The sequence below is a fragment of the Petaurus breviceps genome, unplaced genomic scaffold, assembly GCF_028583685.1.
Source record: "Petaurus breviceps papuanus isolate PSGF00001 unplaced genomic scaffold, PetGlider_PUasm1.0 90686, whole genome shotgun sequence".
Lineage (NCBI taxonomy): Eukaryota > Metazoa > Chordata > Mammalia > Diprotodontia > Petauridae > Petaurus > Petaurus breviceps.
In genome coordinates this window covers 3,356,420-3,376,086 of record NW_027187309.1, presented here as the reverse complement: position 1 = coordinate 3,376,086, position 19,667 = coordinate 3,356,420, and the positions used below count along the sequence as shown (strand labels likewise).

Sequence of the window (19,667 nt, the reverse complement as noted above, 5' to 3'; positions counted from 1 at the left end):
ATATATATATATATATATATATATATATATATATATATATATATATACACTAATATTAATATTATTTTACATGTTACTGGGATTAAGATATAAAGGCACTGGGGCATAGAGATCTATTGTGCCCTACTGGAAAATCAGAGGGGGGATGGAGGAAGATAAGGGAGAGAGCAGATTGGAGGAGAGGATATCCAGTGGGATAGCTTTTTGGGGGTGGTGGGTAGGGGAAAAGTGGAGAGAAAATTTATAACTCAAAATCTTGTTGAAATAAATGATGTAAGCTAGAAAAATGAAATTAAAAAAGTAAGGAAAAAAGAAAATAAAGTTGCTAATAATTAGTGCAGTAAAGAAAAAAAAAAAGGAAAGTCCTCTATTACATTGAATGACCATATTTTCTCCTGAAACATGATACTCAGTTTTGCTGGATAGGTAGTTCTGGGATTTAATCCCAGCTTCTTTGACCTCCAGAACATCATATTTCAAGCCTTTCAATCCCTCAATGGAGAAGCTACCAGATCCTGTATTATCCTGATTGTGTTTCCACAATATTCAAATTGTTTCTTCCTGGCTACTTGCAATATTTTCTCCTTGATCTGGGAACTCTGGAACCTGGCTTTAATATTCCTAGGAATTTTCTTTTTGGTATCTTTTTTAGGAGGTGGTCAGTGGATTCTTTCCACCTCTATTTTGCCATCTGGTTCTAAAACATCGGGGCAATTTTCCTTTTAGGATTTCTTGAAGGATAATTTCTAGGTTCTGTTATTGATCATAGCTTTCAGGTAGTCCAATAATTTTTAATCTATCTCTTCTGGATCTGTTTTCCAGGTCAGTGGTTTTCCCAGTGAGATATTTCAAGTTGCCTCCTATTTTTCCATTTGTTTGTATGTGTTTAATAGTATCTTGATTTCTTATAAAGTCATTAGCTTCCATTTGGTCCAATCTAATTCTGAAGGAATGATTCTTTTCAGTGAGCTTTTGAGATTCTTTTTCCATCTGGAACAAATAGGTTTTTTAAGGCAATCTTCTCCTCATTGCCTTTTTGAGCCTCTTTTGCCATTTGAGTTAGTCTATTTTTAAGGTGTTATTTTCTTCAGTCAGGTTGTTAACTCTCATTTCTTGCATCGTTCTCATTTCTCTTCCCAATTTTACCTCTAGTTCTCTTATTTGTTTTTCAAAATCCTTCTTATGCTATTCTATAGCCTGTAACCAACTTATATTTTTCTTGGAAGCTTTTGGTTCAGGAGTTTCAACTTAATTTTATTCCTCCTGTTCCATGCTTTGATTCTTTTTGTCCCGAAAATTGGAGTATAATGTTGGATTGCTCTGCTTGCTTTGCTTCCTTTGCTTGCTCATGTTCTCATTCAATTCCTTGATTTTGAGCTTTTTGCCACAGTGGGACTCTTCCCCCAGACAGGGAGCTTTGTCCCAATTGCTGGAGTTTTCGCAGCTGCTGGAGCTGTTAGTTGGGTGCCCTCTCTGAGCCTCCACACATTCTGGCAAGCTGGTCGCACACCCCAGGACCTCCACCTTAGACAGTGATCCAGATCCAAGTAGGTTAAAGCAAGAGTGATTACCCCTCAGACTGGTTGCTTGGTCCCCCTACAATCTGCAAGCCAGGAGCTGAAGCTTCCATGTGATGGCAATTGTACAGCTGCGGCGCCTCAGTGGCTTCTCCCTCCAGGGGGTAAAGCCTAAACCACAATCCCAAAGTACCAGGTTTCAAAGTTCACACTGCACTGACCTCTCATTTTTTCCTTAGCATCTATGTGTTGATAATTCTGGAAACCACCACAGCTGCTGGTGATCTGAAGTCCCTCCAGCTGGTGGCTGGAGGGATGTTGTGGCCATCCTCAGGCTAAAACCTCAGGCTCACACAGGCCTGGTCTCGGTTCCCAGAGTGCTGTCCTGGCCCCTTTCTGCTGGCCTGCTGGACTGTCTTCAGCAGGATGTTACCTTCTCTCTGTTATTTTTTGTTTCTGTAGCTCCAAAGTTTTTTTAGAGTTATTTTTTACATGAATTGGAGGAGGTGGGAGTAGCAGCCACACAGAAGTCCTTTTTTCTACTCTACTGTCTTGACTCAGACCCAGAAGTTTGGATTCTAATGGAAAACCAGCTGATTCTGTCTATGGAGAAAAAGAAATCAATAGGAAAGTGATGTCCCAAAATTTTACAAATTGTTGCACTAAGATATGACATGTGGATGTTCATGCTACCTTCAATGATTGTGGTCCAGGTGATGGGATTGCTTTCTAATAATAACCAAGCATTTTGGAGATTCATGCAGACATTTGTCCTTGCACCAGTCAGTTCTGTTGCAAAAAAAAATTCTATGTTCATAATGACATCTTCCAATACCAAGATGAGGTTTTTGGAGTTTTGTCATTGAACCTCCAGAAGAATATGAGGAAGAAGTAGAATAACCAGAGGAAAGAAAGAAGACTCCTGAAGTAGTTCCTGATGGCTCTGGAACTTTTTATGACCAGACTGGCAGCAATAATCTGGATGAGCACCTAGTGGACCCTGTTGTGGAGCCAGAGCCAGAGCAAGAACCAGAACTTGAGAAAGAAGTTTAACCTGAAATTTATGACGAAAATTCTGAACCAACTTTGGTAGAGTTCTGAAGAGACTCAAAAGAGCTCATCTCCTATGCCTGTGGATTCTGCTACAGCAGTACAGAAGGACTTGAGAATATTTTCCTGGGCGTCTATGACTAGCAATAACCTTCCACTTAGTGAAACTGTTCCAGTGTCTGGGACACCACACCGTGCTGTTAAAGTACCAGCTTCACAGCCTCATCCAGAATCAAAATTGGAACCTCAGATACCACCACAGAGGCCCCAAAAGGACCAGAGAGTGGGAGAACAATGAACTAATATCCCACCCCAAAGGTGACACAGACCAATTCATGAAAGCGATGAACAGGGTGATATGGATACAAGGAAAATTGTGAGATATCCAGACAATCATCAGCTCTTTGTTGGGAATTTTCCACATGATGTAGACAAAGTAAAACTAAAAGATTTCTTCAAAAGTTTCTGTGTTTCACTTCAAAACCAATTTTGGTTTTGTGGTGTTTGATGACTCAGAGCCAGTTTAGAAGTTCCTTGGCAGCAGTCCCATCATGTTTAGAGGTGAGGTGCATTGGAATGTTGAGGAAAAGAAGACAAGAGCATCCAGAGAAGGTGATCATTAAGATAACAAAGCACTTGGACCAGGAGGCACATGAAGTGGGCTAGGTAGTGGAATAAGAGGGCATCCCCATGGAGGGATGTCCCAGAAACCAGGATTTGGAGGTGTTAGGAGGAATGGTCAATGTCAATGAATTTGGCACACAGATCTTCACATGATGGCACACACCTTTGCTCCTGCAGCATTATGAATTCAGCCTTGGATACCTTGGAATGTGACCTAGCTTATAATATAGACTGCCTATGTTCGATACAATTTCAGGGCCTTTTTAGTTTGTGTTAATGGTTTTTCTGTGTGTGCTATTTTCATTTGCCACTTCCCCCCTAAGTCTGTGTCCCCAATTCCAGTTTTGTGGAATAATATCTTAGGAAGTCAATTTTAAAAGAAGAAAAACTGGAATTCCTTGATCACCTCAAATATATGGACTAGATTTTATTCACTCATTCATTCATTTATTTGTTTGTTTGTTTTATAACAGCAGTTTAATCCCAAGGGACCATATCTTCAGCTTATAACTGATATTGGAATAATTTTCTTTTTCTTTTTCCTCATGTTCCAAGAATCAGTCAGAAATCCAGGATTTGGCAAACATTTTGAGGACAGGAAAAACTTTAGTTGTTCATTGAGGGCCATGACTACTCTCTGGTTTGGAGTTATGTACTGGAAAAATTGACAGTCACACTTTTCTCTGTGGCATGTAAAAAATGGAATAAAGGGTATTCATAGACCTTTTTTTTTCTTTTGATATGTGATCACATACAAATGAATTCCAAACTACTGTTTTTGCCACTTGGAATTTTGGATTGTGGGATAGGTTTTAAATATGTAGAATTCACCTCTTTAAAACATTTTTCCTGAATTTATAGACATTTTAAAAATTGAAGTAGGGAGGTTTGTTTTGTGTTTTAGTTTGTATTTGTAAATAATCAAAACAAAACCAGAAAAATTGTTGTGGCTTCTATTTATCTCTCATTCAAGTCTTGGCAAATTGTTTTAAATTAAACAAAAAATTAAAAAAAAATCTAAAAAAGCTTTTTAATTATATGTAATAAAAATTATTTTTATTTCTCATAATCCTATCTTTTGATTGATCTTAACTCTTCCCTTGTCCATTGATTAGACTGGTACATCTTTCCATGTTAACTGAATTTACTTATGATATTATCCTTTATGTCTAAATAATTTATACATTTTCATCAATAATGCTTGAAAGTCCTCTATTTCATTGAATATCCATATTTTTCCCTGACGTATTATACTGAATTTTGTTGGGTAGGTGATTCTTGGTTTCAATACTAGTTCAGTTTACCCCAGGAATATTATATTCCAAGCCCTTTGATCCCTTAATGTAGAAGTTGGTAGATCTTGTACTATCCTGATCGTGTTTCCACAGTACTCAAATTGTTTCTTCCTGACTGACTTTCTCCTTAACCTGGTAATTCTGGAATCTGGCTATAATATTCCTACAAGTTTCCTTTTTGTGATTTTCAAAATCCTTCTTCCACTCCTCCATGGCCTGCAACCAGTTCATATTATTCTTGGAGACTTTTGATGCAGGAGTTTTGACTTTATTGTTTTCTTCTCATTCTATGTTTTCATCCTCTTTGTCCCCCCAAAAAGATTGTATAGTAGTTTGATTGCTCTTCCTCATATTGACAGCCAATTCCTTGACTTTTTATCTCTTTGTCATGGTAGAACTCTGCTTCCGGAGTGGAGAGTGCTGTGTCCCAAATTTCTGGGGTTTTGCACAGCTGTCATCATGTTTATCATAGCTATAAGGAGGGTGATTTCTCTATAGTCACCACAACTCTGCCACCTCAAATACCTATAAACATGACTCTAAATAAACTTTAGGGCTACAGAACTCACAAAGTGACAGAGAGAAATAAATCTCCCACTGAAGACAGTCTAGCAGGCAAACAGGAATTATTCATCACAGCACTCTGAGAGCTGGATTGAAGTCTATTGGGGAGGTCCTGGGTTGTGTGACAGAGCCTATGGTGAAAGAGCCGATGGAGGTTTCAGAGAGGGCAGCCAATCAATACCTCTGGAAGCTGAGAAAACCCAAGGAATTTGGAACAATGCTTGCCTCTCTGGAAACAGAGTTCTACTGTGGCAAAAACTTCAAAAATCAAGTAATTGAGTGGCAAAATGAGCAAACCAAGGAAGCACAGCAAGTTCAGCAATCTGACTTTACACTCCTATTTTGGGGACAAAAAGGATCAAAGCATGGAAGAGGAGGAAGACATTGAAGTCAGAATTCCTGTACCAAAAACTTACAAGAAAAATATGAACTGGTTACAGGCCTTAGAGGAGCTCAAGAAGGATTTTGAAAAATAAATAAGAGAAGTAGAGGAAAAATTGGGAAGAGAAATGAGAATGATGAAAGAAAATCATAGAAAGAGAGTCAACAGCCTGATGAAGAAAATAACTCCTTATAAAATAGAATAACTCAAATGGCAAAAGAGGCTCAAAAAGTCAATGAGGAGAAGACTGCCTTAAAAAGCCAAATTTGCCAGATGGAAAAGTATCTCAAAGGCTTACTGAGGAGAATCATTCCTTGAGAATTGAGTTGGAGCAAATGGAAGTTAGTGACTTTATGAGAAATCAAGATACTTTTAAAGAGATTCACAAAAGGTAAAAATTAGAAGGCAAAGTTAAATATCTCATTGGAAAAACCATTGACCTGGAAAATAGATCCAGGAGAGATAATTTAAAAATTATTAGGCTACCTGAAAGCCATGATCAAAAAAAGAACCTAGAGATAATCCTTCAAGAAATTCTCAAGTTAAATTGCCCTGATATTTTAGAACCAGAGGGCAAATAGAGGTGGAAAGAATCCACTGATAACCTCCTAAAAATATCCTAAAAATAAAACTCCTAGGAATATTATGGCCAGGTTTCAGAGTTCCCAGATCAAGGAGAAAATGTTGCAAGCAGCCAAGAAGAAACAATTTCATATTGTAGAAAGACAATCAGAGTAACACAGGATCTGGCAGCTTCTACACTGAGGGATCTAAGGATTTGGAATATGATATTCTGGAGGTCAAAGCAGCTGGGATTAAAACCAAGAATCACCTATTCAGCAAAACTGAGTATCAAGTTTCAGGGGAAAATATGGTCTTTCAATGACATACAGGACTTTCAAGCATTCTTGATGAAAAAAAAAAAACAGAGTTGAATAGATAATTTGACATTCAAATCCAAGAAGCATGAGAAGGTAAATGGAAAAGAAATCATAAAGAACTTATCAGACCTGAACTATTTACATTCCTACATGGAAAAAAAATGATAATTATAACTTATGACACTTTCCTCAGTATGAGAATAGCTGGAGGGAACATAAATGTATATATACATACATACATACATATATATCTATATAGGAGGGAATATGGGTGTATGAATACATATTGTCAGTGTGTGTATATATATGTGAACAGGTATACATAGACAGAGGGCACAGGACCAATTGAATAGGAAGGGATGATACTTAAAAGGTGAAATTAAGAAGTGAGAGAGAGCAGCGGCCAGGTGGCTCAGCGAGTAGGAGCACTGGCTCCAGTGTTGGGATGACCTGGAGATCGAATCCCGGGCTCAGACACTCAGCACCATACCTAGAAATAACTGGCCGTGTAACCTTGAGCAAATTATTTAACCCCGATTGCTTAAAAAAAAAAGTGCGAGAGGAATATAATGATAGGAGATGGGGAGAGACAGAATGGACTTAAATTATCTCATATAGAAGAGGTAAGAGAAAACTGTTACAATGGAGGGGAAGAACAGGAATGCAAAAGGGAATGGGTCAACCTTAATCTCATTGAATTTAGCTTAGGGAAGGAATAACATACACTAAATAGGGTATCTCACCCTAAAAGAGAGTAGGGTGGAAGGGGATGATAGGGGGGGATAATTGAAACAAGGGCAGGTTCAGGTGCAGGGAAAGTTAGAAGCACACACTTTTGAAAAGGGACAGGGTCAAAGTAGAGAATAGAACAAGTGGGGGGGGGGAGGATAGGATGGAGGGAAATGTAGTCAGTCTTTCACAATATATCCACTATGGAAATGGTTTGCATAACTACACGTGTACAACCTATATTGAAGTGTCTATCTTCCCAGTAAGGGTGGGTGACAAGGGAGAAATGGAAAGAATCTGGAATTCAAAATTTTAAAAACAAATGTTTTAAAAGCGTATATTGTTACTATAATTATTTTTTCATGCAATTGAGAAATATGATATACAGGCACTGGGGTATAAAGATCCATCCTGCCCTACTGGAAATTTGGAGAGGGCATTTGGGAGGATATAAGAGAGAGCAGATTTTGAGAGGGGATATACTCCTGGGATCGCTGTTTTGGGGTGGTGTGTAGCAGTAAGATGGGGAAAAATAATTTGTAACTCAAAATCTTATGGAAATGAACTATGTAAACTGAAAATCAACATAAAATTTAATTAAAATAATAAATATATATATGTATTGTTCCCCCTCTTATACCCATTCCTGAAAACAGTAGGTTACCAAAACTACCCTACTTCATCCCCCATCTAAATCTTATGTATCTGTTCTTCCTTTTGTACCTCACTTGTATAAAACAATTATTCTTTTAGCTGTTCCTAAATGTTTTATTTTTAAATTCATATCATGTTCAGGTTTTCCCCAATCTTTCTTATGAACTTCCCAATTATTAACAAGAATCTTATACATAAATTTTACACTTTACATATATAAAAAGCAAATAGTCTGTCCTTATAGATCCCTTATAATCAGTCTTTGTTTTGAACCATATATTTATATTGGTTCTTGTGTGTTGAATCATCTATTAAGTTCAGGATTTTTTTTAACAGTCTTGAGAATCTGAGAGTTCATCAAATGTCCATTTCTTTTTTGTTCAAGATAATAGTTATCTTTGTGGGGTATGATAGTTTTGGCTGTAGCCCCAGGCTTTTTGCTCTTTGATATGTTTTGTTACAAGATGTGTAGTCTATTAATGTTTCTGCTGTTAAATCTTGTGTAAATCTAATTGTGGCGCCATCATATTTAAATTGCTTTAATCTTGATGCTTTTAATAGTTTTTCCTTGAGCTGGAGATTTTAGAATTTGACTATGTGCTTTCCTCATAGGAGATCTCTTTTAAGTAGTGATTGTTGAATTTTTTTTTTATTTCTACTTTCTCCCCTTATTCTAAAGCTTCAGGCCAATTTTCTTTAATTATTTCTTGTATTATTGTATCAAGATTCTTTTTGATCATAACTTTCTGTTAGTCCAATTGATGAGGTATAGGCTCTGGGAACCCCCCTTGAACTCTGAATAAATTGTCCCATTTGATGAGGCATTTGCATGAGGCCATAAGTATTACATTGTGGCTGGGTCCAGACCTCTGTTACTAGCCTAGCCCTCCATTTTCCATCTACTTCTCACCCTTGAGCCTATCAAAATATCAATCCACCCTTGAACTGGCTTAGCCCACCATTGTCTGTAGGCTCCAGGTAGCTTCCAGCAACTTCCCACTATTAATCACTCATTGACCTCATCTGACTTCTCCTGAAGACCCACCTCAAACTCCTCTTCTAGACTGCCCTTAGATTCCTCCCACAATTTTCTGTATATAAGATCCCATCTTCCCTCCATGTGGGATGAGAGCACTATAGAATGACCTAGCATAAACTTACTCTGTGTCTAATACAAGCAAACTTTTACTAAACTTTACTGTTCTTTGGCTGAGAAGACATGAGTTGAATTCATTCAGCAAGACCCGGCATGTTGGTATTTTGGGATCTCCAGAGCAACCTTAACCCTCTTTATGTGTAAATTCTTCACAATTATTGTTATATTTCCTCTTCTTGATCTGTTCTCCAAATCTGTTGTTTTTCTAATAAGATGTTTCACTTTTTCTTCTGTTTTTTCATTATTCATATTGTGTTTAATCATTCCTTGATCTCTTATAATTTCACTGGCTTACTTTGCTCAATTCTTATTTTCAAGGTGACATTTTCTTAAAATTCTGGATCTCCTTTTCTAGTTTTTGATTTTCCTTTCATACCTTCTTGTTTTTCTTGGATTATTCTTATTTTCTTTTTTAGTTTTTCCTCCATCTCTGTTATTTGATTTTTAAAGTTTTTTGTAAGGTCTTCTATTAATTCTTTTTGGGCAGGTGGCCATTTCACATTATTCTTTGGGGGTTTCTTTACTTCAATTTCCTCCTGTGAAGATGAAGCTCAGTAATCTCTCTTCCCATAATAGGTTTCTATAGTTGGATTCTTTCTCCCTTGCCAGTGCAGTTTGTGTGTGTGTGTGTGTGTGTGTGTGTGTGTGTGTGTGTGGTGATAGCTTAGTGTTATAGGAATGTAAATTTTTAACATCTTCCCTGCCCTTAGGTTAAGTGCACCTGAAGCCTGTGGTGGGAGCCTTGTTTTTCAAGAGATACTTTGTGATTGGGCAGTGGGTCAAGAGGGTTGTTACATTCTCTGACCCAGGAGAAGGCTATGTAATCCCTGATGTGAGGCTTTATTTTGGGGCTCACTTTGAGAAGTGTTGTGTTATTTGACCAGATGAAACTCTGGGAAACCGTTGAGAGCCCCCTGGCTTTCAAAACCCAGATGTTGATGCTTCCCTCTCTGGTAACTGGGATTAGGTATGGATGTATGTAATGACTGAACAGTTTGGAAGCCTGTCTGCTGAAATGTTCTTGGAACTTATGCTTGTAAGCTCTGTATACTCTGAAGTTTGGGGTTCTAAACTTTTTCCCCTGAACTAGGTAAACGATATATGTTTGATTGATTAAAGCAGGATTATTAACCCATTTTGGGTTGCTTTCCTTTAGCAAAGCAGATCTAAGAACCTGTGTTGGCAGCCACCCTGGCTACACTGGGGTGCTTGCTGCTACACTTAGTTAATTGCAGTCACCTCTAGCCCTGGGGTATGGGAAATGGTGCCTTTTGCCCCAGATCTTAAGTTCTCCCCTCTTGCCTGAAACTAAAGTAAAACCTCCAGCCTCCTGTAAGTGCCCACAATCAGGGGCTTTCTGATCCACTGCTTCTGGACTCATTGGGTGTGTCCTGGTTCCTTTTCACCACTACCACTCTGGGAAACACAGCTGGATCTGGCATTCCTGGTCAGCAGGCTTCCCAGGCTCAAACAACATCCCTCATTATCCCAAAGGTAAAAGTTCTGGTGGCTGGGGTGGAGGCAAACTTTCAACTAACTAATCCCAGTTTTGCAGCTTGTTGTTTAAGAGGCTTGAAGCTTGCTGTTTAAAGGGAACCTACTCTAAAGGTGTTTATTCTTCACAGGGACCAAATCCCATCCTGAGATTTTTCTTCTGATCTTTTCAAATTGTCCCAGCAGACCCTGGTTATGCCCCTATTCTAATTTATCTCCACTGATACTTTGTTCTCCCTAAGGTGGTATTTTAATTCTTTTGTGGGGGAAGATCTTGAGAGCTTGGAATTTTCTGACCTACTCTGCCATCTTCCCAGACTCCTCTCCACAATGCATTTCTTAAAATGAATTAATACAATCTCATAAAAAAAGATAATAGACGCATTTTTCCTTTTACCATTTGGACTAGCTTGGGGGCACATGTGTATTATTTCTTTCACTAAGCACAGTTCTACTGAAGACACACAAAAATAATGCACTGAATTCATGTATAATCCTGTATACTTAGGGAACAAATCAACCCAAAGGCAAATATTCTGATGCTCTTTTGTTGGAAACTAATGTTTGACAAAGGAGAAGAAACTTTTGTACATTTTGAAATCCTATATAAAAAGTACCTTCATTTGAACAATATAAGAATCAAAGTCAATAAACATTTATTAGAACCTACAATGTGCCAAGCACTGTGATAAGTATTGGCTATACAAAAAGAGGAAAAAAAAAACCAGTCCCTATTCCCAAGATGCTTATAATCTAAGAAGAGAGCCAACATTTAAACAAATATATAAAAACAATCTAGACACAGGATAAATGAGAAATCAACAGAGAGAAGGCACTAGAATTAAGAGGAGTTAGGAAAGCTTTCCTGTAATACGTAGGATTTCCATTGGAACTTAAAATAAGTCATAAAGGTGAATAGGTAAAGTTGAAGGGAGAAAGTGTTCCAGGTTTGGAGGTCAGGCAGACAAAATGCCTGGAGTGGAGAAAGGAAGTGTCTTGTTAGTAGAATAACTAGGAGGTCATGTCACTGAATTAAAGGGTAGGAGTGGTGCAGTAAGGTGTAAGAAGACTAGAAAGATAGGAAGGCCTAGGTTTTGAAAGATTCTGAATGCCCCTCCCCCCAAAAATGTATTTGATCCTAGAAGAGATAAGGAGCTACTAGAATTTATTAGATGTTTATGGGGTTGGAGGGGGGTGGACCGGATCAGACCTGTACTTTACGAAAAAATCACTTTGGTATCTAGAAGATAGATTGGAAGGGGGAGAGACTTGAGGCAAGCAAACTCAATAGCAGGTTATTGCAATAGTTCCAGTGTGAGTTGATGAGAGCCTATACTACAGTGGTGGCAATGTCAGAAGAGAGAAAGGGGCACATTTGAGAGATGTTGCAAAGGTGAAATTAATAGGCTTTGGCAAGAAATTGAGATAGATAATGAGAAGTTGAAGATAATGCCTAGGTTGTTAGCCTGAGAGAACAGGAGGATGGTATTGCCCTCTGCAGTGATAGGGAAGGCAGGATGGGTGGGGTGAAAATTAAAGTTATTTTTTGGACATGTTTATTTTCAAATGTCTACTGGACATTCAGTATGAGATGTCTGAAAGGCAGTTGGTGATTCAAGACTGAAGGTCATTAGAGAGGTTAGGACAGAATAAGTAGTTTTGAGAACCATCAGCACAAAAATCACAATTAAATCCATGGGAGCTGACTAGATTGCCAAGTGAAGTATCGAAGAAAAGAGGATCCAGAACAGTAACCTTAGTGGAACCTATAGATACTGGATATGATCTGGATAAGGATCCAGAAATGTAGACAGAGGAGTGGTCAGGCAGGTAGCAGAAGAAATCAGGCGAGAGTGGTATCCCCAAAACATAGAACAAATCATCAAGAAGCAGAGGGTGATAAACAGCGTCAAAGGCTGCAGAGAGGCTGAAGAGAATAAGGATTGGCAAAAGGCAATTGGATTTGGTGGAAGAACCAGAGATCAATTCATATGATGACTCATTGAGTCTCATTCATAGGGATAGGATGTTAATATTCTCAAAAAGAACCTGTTTGCTTGTTATATGTTACTGGATTCTCCAGTACCAAGACAGACAAAGCTAAAGATTTATCCTATCTAAACACATTTCCTTCAGCTTTGATAGGAATCATATAACAGCAAATAATTTTGTACTTAGAGTCAGGAAGACCTAGATTCATATTTCACTCCAGGATACTTATTAGTGTTTTGACTGTGGGCAAACTACTTATCCTCTCTGTGTCCATAGGCAATTCTCTAACACTGATAGATTAGTTGGCTAAATATGCTTTGGTAGAGGAATTTCAGAGTTTCTGACCCCCCTCTTAACCTATGTTTATGTGTGTATGTGTGTATTAATGCATGTGTATTTATGTGTATATATGTGCATATATGTATATAAGTATACATTTTAATGTTTTTATTCTTTCATTTATATTCAGTACCACAAATAACAGTAACTTCTATTTAAAGTTAACACAGAAATTATTACCATTATGAATATTGTATAGACAAGTCACATAAAAAGTATGATGACAGATGCTATGGTGGTACCATTATGACAGCAAACAAAAACAAACAAACAAAAAATAAAAACCTAACAGCTTAAAGGATAGTTCCTACCATGTTGTGGGGAAACCTTATGGAGAATTTACAGGAGGACATAAGAGAAAAGTTGTTTAGGATGAGAAGGTATGGATGGAATGAGAGCTGAATAATGGCAGGAAGAATCAACTTAAGATCACAATTTTCTTTGAGAACTGAAGTATATCAAATGTTTCAGGGCTTTTAAAAGTCAATGACTTCAACAGAATGAGTACTCTCTCTTCCCACAGAGCTTCAGTTCCCCTAAGATATTGTAGTTTTATTACAATTCCCCTAAGATATAGACATTAGCAGAAAATCTTTTGAAACAATTGTATAAAGGGCCTAAATTCTGTGTGGCCTAAAATATATTTCAAGATGATCACTTTTCTAGTAAGAAGACTATCTTAACTAGACTAAACTCTTGGAGAACAAACACAATTCTTCAGTGGTGTTGATGACTCTTCTTTTCCAGTGCTTCCTTAATTCCTCATTTTAGAATCAAAACTAAATTCCTCTCTCTGTAATTTAAAACTTTTTTTATGCATTACTCACCCTCACTCACCATGTGTTATAGCCAGTCTGGTCTATTCACTCTGTCTCACATGATACCCTGTATCTCCAAGAAAAAAATATGTCATAATTTTAGGGCTGTAATATAATGTAGTTCAAAAATAAGATATCCGATTAGAAGACAGAGTTTCAAAGCTTTGATTAGTCATGGATTGTGTGATCTTGTACAAGTCACTTTATATTTATGGGTCTCAGTTTTTTTCACCTCTAAAATGAGGAAGTGGGATACAATGAAGTCTAAGATCCCTCAGAGGTGTAATATTTCATGATTATATCATCGAACAACATATTTTCTATACCATTACCACAAAGGCAATTTTGGTAAATACCATTTTATTGTTCAATCATTTTTCAGTCATGTCTGACTCTTCATGACCCCCTTTGGAGTTTTCTTGTCAAAGATACTAAAGAAGTTTATTATTTCCTTCTGCAGTTCATTTTACCATGAAGAAACTGAGGTAAACCGGGTAAGTGACTTGCTCAGGGTCACACAGCTAGTAAATGTTTGAAGCCAGATTTGAACTTAGGAAGATGTGTTATCCTGACTATAGGCCTTGACTCTATCCACTGCACCACCCAGATGCCTATGGTAAATACCATACAACTATTTTTATGAGAATGACAAAAATCTATCCCCAGGGCTCCTAAAGTTAAGATCCAGTTAATTGGCTTAATTATTATACATCTTTTTATGAATATTTTCCATAATGGTCTTCTATTACTGAGCTGTTCATCTACAATACTTTAGTATTTCCTACTGTGAAAAATTTGTGTTATTCTGAGATAATTCCAAAATCAATTATAAAAAGATACAATATTTATGTTCATTCCAAAGATATCCATTCCATATTGAACAGGCTTTTAGAATCTTATCTCCTCTAACAAATAGTGGAAGGTATATTGTGTTGTCTTCAGTTACAATGAACTAAAGTGTTTTCTATGACTAAAAATCTACCAAAGAAGAATTTATACTGCAAAGCATATTTGTTAGTCCTAATTTCTGTGTTTTCCCCTACTTCATATATTTTTATAGAATATGATTTTCCACTCAGAAGAAAACAAGTACCTATTAAGACAAAAAATCCTTTCTGAAAACGTGATAAGAAGCAAATATAATTAGTTCATCCTCCAGATCTGAATTTTTAACAATAGAACTAGAGAGCAGTTTAAATTTATGAAAAAAAAAAAACACCGCTATGTTATATGAGGAAAAGAGAATATGTTTAGCATCGGTCAATAAACATTTATTAAGCATCCAGGATGTACCAGGTACTGTTCTAAGCACTGGACTATATGCTATGCAGCAGTGAGTACCAAGTGAGTATACATAGTACCCTGAAATTGTTGTCAAAGTTTTTTAAGGGGCTCACTATGCAACCATGGCAGTGTATCATTACCTGCAACTCCCCAATATTATGATCATTAGTTGGTTGGCACTGTCTAATTTATTCCTCCAGAAGCTAACAAGGGCCCTTCCAAAAGGAAAGTAAGCACTCTTGGTACTTCCATAAATGACACATGGATGTGATGAAGCCTGAAAACAGTTACTGTCCCAGACACATGTTAGAGTTGGGAGGCAGAGGCATGAGGAGAAAAGAGAAGAGGTGGGATGTATGTTCTCTGAGATTTCTTCCAAGTCCACAATTCTGTAAGGTCAGTTCTCTTCTTTGGTCTTTAGCATTTCTTAATCACCTCTCTTTTTTTGGCTTCAGTTTCATTATCTAAAAAATGGGAATAATGTGCCTTAGCTCTTAAAGTTGCTATATAAAAATATATACATACATATATACATATATATATACACACACACATATATTGCAAACTTGAAAAATTTGACACTTCAGTAGAACCATGACCTCATTGAATCAGGCTTTATCACCAGGGGAGCTAATCTAGAGGCAGCTAGAGTGCTGGGACTGGATTCAGAGAGGTCTGAGTTCAAAGATGACCTCAGACATTTACTAGCCGTGTGACTTTGGGCAAATCACCTAACCTAAGCTTCTTTATTCAACTGTAAAATGGGGATAATAATAGATAACAAGGATTTTCCAGTGTTGTGAGGGTCAAATGACTTAGTACTTATAAAGTTCTTAGCAGAGTGCTTGGAATATGTTAGGTACTTGATAAATGCTCATTTCCTTTCTTCTCTTCGTCATTTTTGTCAAAGTTCAAAAATTCAACAAATTTGCATCAGGTACATAATATATATGAGAGAGAGATAGCATGGAATAGTAGATAGTGACTGCCTTAGAGAAAGGAAGAAAATGGCCTGTCCTTGGACACATGAGGGCTGTATAACCCTGTAAAAGTCATTTAACCTCTCAGTCTACCTGTACTTTCTAAGAATAGAAATTACAGAGTGGATGCAGATTATCAGTAGATGGAGATTTCTCTCCCTGAATTCCCTATGTTGATGAAATCACAGTAGTTTTGATCAATAATATATGTCAAAATGATGGGTGTTAGAGATAAAAAGACAAAATGTATCCAAGGATTTCAATTGTCTCTCATGTTTTATGTGTTTTCCCATACATCTTCAATATAATCCTACCATCTAATAAACTTTACACATATTTATGTCTATTTAGGTAGAAATAGAGGTGATAGATTAGATATATAGTTATGGATATTGATATAGACATAGATGACAATCAATCAATATATGTCAGATACTGTACTAAGTACTGGGGATACAAATGCAAAAAAGTAAAACTCAGAGATCGCCCTCAAGGAGCTTATAAACAAATGGAGAAAGTCACACCAAAGGAAGCTGAACAGCCCAGAGGGATGGGGGAGGTAACTCATGAGGGACATGGTGGAGAAATCAGAGACCTCCCAGAGTAGTGCAGTCAGGGGAGAAATGAGTAGCAGTTCTGTGCTGAGCTCCCTCCTTAAATTGAGGTTTTTAAGTTTATTTCAATACAGGGGCAGAAAGTAGTGACAAGCAGAGAGTACCAAGACTGATAGGATTTTGTAGGATGATGTGGTTTACCTTAATGATCTTCCTAAGGGCATGGTGAAGAAATAAGAGAAATCCCAAAGTAGTGTAGCCAGATGAGAAATGAGATGTTCTGAGCTGAGTTTTGTCCTTATACAGAATTTGGGCCTAGAGTCAGGAATACATTAATTCAGATTTTACCTCAGATACTTACTAGATTTTTGATCTTGGACAAGTCACTTAACTTCTGCGTGCCTCAGTTTCCTCAAACTGAAATGGGGATAGATAATAACAGCAACCACCTCTCAGGACTGTTGTGCAAATCAAATGAGATGATATTTGCAAAGCATTTACCACGGTGCCTGATACATAGTAAGTGCTATATAAATGCTTATACAGCATTTAACTTTCCCTCCCCCAAAGCTTAATTATTTCTTTGTATTTGTAGACCCAATGTACAATGCCAGATTCATAGTAGATAATTTGCTTATAGTAATAGATAGTTTGCTGATTAACTGTCAAAGGTGAAACTTGAATTCAGGTCTTCCTGTGTTCAATGCTAGCTTTCTATCCACTAATCTACTAAGCCACCATTCCTCTCTCTGACGTATAGAAGCAATGTGACCGTAAGCAATTCACTAGACTCTCTCTCAGTCTTTCTGTCTCTGTGTCTCTGTACTTTTCTGTGTGTCTCTCTGTTTCTGTCTCTGTCTCTTTCCTTCTGAAGCTGCTGCATGCTACATATGGTATATTTTGTAACATGAAATCTTGAAATCTGAATTAATTTCCAATGGATGCCCTATGGAACTCTTAAGGACTAACAGAGGATTAAGCAAGATCATAGCACCTTGCCTGAGTCTTGACTGCGATTGAGATAATCCATGGAAAAAGTCAAGAGCGGGTCCAGATAACAATCTATGCCTGGGTCTTTTTGATACACCAAAGTACATGAAAGTGTCAGTGCTTTGTCATACCTTTGATGTGATAATTTCAGGTTGTGTTCATATTTTGGTCAAAATAAATCACTGTTTTTCATATAAGTAAAATCAAGTGCTTCTTTAGGAGATTTTAGTACACCAGAGGAATAATTTATAAAATTAATGCTAGGATTCAGAACAAAAGTAAGAAACAAAAAAAGCAATCAAAAATAACCCTCAAATTCAAGGCTATCATTCAGTTAATAGACATTTGTACTATACAGACCTATTAACGGTGGGCAGGGATGAAAATCTGGCCTTTGCCCTGGGTTAGTGACTTTGGGTAGGGAAGTTAATTAAATGGGCTTTCTATTTTTTCCATGTCATAAAATGGTGACCTCCATTACTTCTCAAAGTAATCTACCCTTCTCCACCCCCACCCCCAACTTGTATATTGAGGAAATCATGGTCCTTGGACATCCTGGTCCTCCACTAGCCTACCGGGGCTCTTTGTACCGTGTCTGGGTATAGGAGGATATTTGTCTCTGAAGGGAGAGGTACGCCCTTTGATCGTATTATTTCAGCAGAATATATATTCTGTGGAGAGAATTCCTATTTACAGCTCTGGTACAGTCATAAAACTTTAAGTTTATACAGTATGTCCCTAAAGTCTGGACACATAGGAAATCTCATTAACAATGCATATTTTCAAAAAATGAAAGGAATGAAATTTTCAATAATATTTTATTTAATTAGCATAAATTTTAGCCATGACAGTTTCAGATGGAATAAAAACTTTCATTAGCTATTGGGGACTATTTTCCATATTAATGAGGTTAATTTATTTTAATTAATTAATAACATTTCCTATGTGTCTCCTATGTCTTCTTATGAAATCTTATTTATGCTAATTAAATAAAATGTTGTTGAAAATTTCATTCATTTCATTTTTTGAAAATATGCATAGTTTAATGAGACTTCCTATGTGTCCAGACTTTAGGGACACCCTGTAGAATATGAACAGGATAAATTCTCAGGGTCTCTATAAATTCTATTTTACTTTGGCAATTAACAAGGACATGTGAAGATTGGCTTCATTCTCCTGCTTCTCCCAGTTCTTACTTTACCTTTTGACCTTTGTACTCAACATTCTCTTGTAACCTCTTTAACTATCCAGTGATGCTCTCTGCACCAACCAGCCTAAGTCTACCCTCTCTAGGACAGGTGCCATACTACCTACCTACCTTTTCCCATTAAAATTTATATTTTTGCTCTCCATTCCTTCAAGCCCTTAAGGAAACTATTGTGATAAACTAAATATTTGTTACATAGGATCATAAAACTAGATCTGGAAGTAAATTTAGATCTCATCTCATCCCACCCCTTCACTTTCTAATAAAGGTTTAAAAGTTCAAATGATAAGCTACTTCCTCGGGGTCATTTAGCTAGTGTTAAAAGCTGCATTGGAACCCAGATTTCAAGTTAAACACTTTATCAACTCTACCACTCTACTATCCCTTATGTTAGGATTGTTCTTATTGAATTCCAAATTTTTACTATGTGGTATTTTGCATTTCATTAGGGGAATCCTGAAAGGAAACTATTTCACCTCAAATTGTGTGACAACTGAGGAAATATTTGGGAGTGGACTAGTGTCTCAGTATTTTTCAAATCACATTGCCCCTCATTATGATAAAGAATCCTTAGCATCAAGAAAGCACACACATCCCTCCCTGTCCAAGACACAAGCTCAGACATAGGCAAAATGTCTCACAGAATCTAAAATTAAGTTTAATGATTTGAGTCCTTTAATTTTATGTTCTCTGTGATCCTCTACCTGCATTTCCTTCTCTAATTACTCTGTAGTCATTATTAGCACTTAAGTACAATTCCTTTTCTGGTGAAGCAAAATGACTATTCATTTTATGCCTAGGTCTTGGTACTTTTATTCCTCATTGATCTTCTTTGGAATGAACTCCTCAAATTCAAATTCCCAACACAGTCTTAATTCTTTATGACTAAAAATACACATTATGATCATGGGTCCCCATAGATATTCTGAACCATTTCTATACTAACTGGAATAGCTTTAAAAGCTATTCACTGGACATAGTTTACATAGAAAAGCAATTAATTGAGTCAAAACTCATTTTAATTCATTCTTCCAACACAAATATATTAAGGGCCTACTATGTGTGAAGTAAAGGCAGTATTTCATAATGGATAAAAAATGCTCTTAGAATTAGGAAGTTGAAGACCTGCCTCTGAAATAACATGGGCTGTGAGACCA

The 19,667-nt window shown here is 37.0% G+C and overlaps 1 pseudogene; it reads left to right on the top strand.

The window, feature by feature from the left end:
* LOC138144125 (ras GTPase-activating protein-binding protein 1 pseudogene) overlaps positions 1-2,618 on the top strand; it is a 7,024-nt pseudogene extending 4,406 nt beyond the window's left edge.
* Positions 2,619-19,667: the final 17,049 nt, after the last annotated feature.